The sequence below is a fragment of the Petaurus breviceps genome, unplaced genomic scaffold (genome assembly GCF_028583685.1).
Source record: "Petaurus breviceps papuanus isolate PSGF00001 unplaced genomic scaffold, PetGlider_PUasm1.0 90752, whole genome shotgun sequence".
NCBI classification, from domain to species: domain Eukaryota; kingdom Metazoa; phylum Chordata; class Mammalia; order Diprotodontia; family Petauridae; genus Petaurus; species Petaurus breviceps.
In genome coordinates, this window is record NW_027187336.1 from 3,286,125 (window position 1) to 3,286,464 (window position 340).

The following is a 340-nucleotide window of genomic DNA, read 5'->3' on the forward strand; positions in this document are numbered from 1 at the left end:
TGTAATCTCTATAGGCATTGTGAATATGGCATTGCTGATACATTTGGTCAATTGGGATTATTTTCTGTCCTGTTGTCTTGGCCTCTTGAGTGAAGAATGTTCTTCTAACTTCTAGCCGTGCTCGGCTAATCTTTCAATGCATCTCACAGCACCTGAGATTGATTTTTTGAGTCACTGAATAGGTTCATAAACTGAGGTTTATCAGTACGGCTTTGGAAAGGGAATCCATTTTTAAAGTCCATGGTCCAAGTGGTCAGGGAGAAACTGGGATACTGAAAATGATAGATAATTCCCTCTCCCCTATCACTTAGTTGTGCTTTCCATCTTCTCTACCATGAAA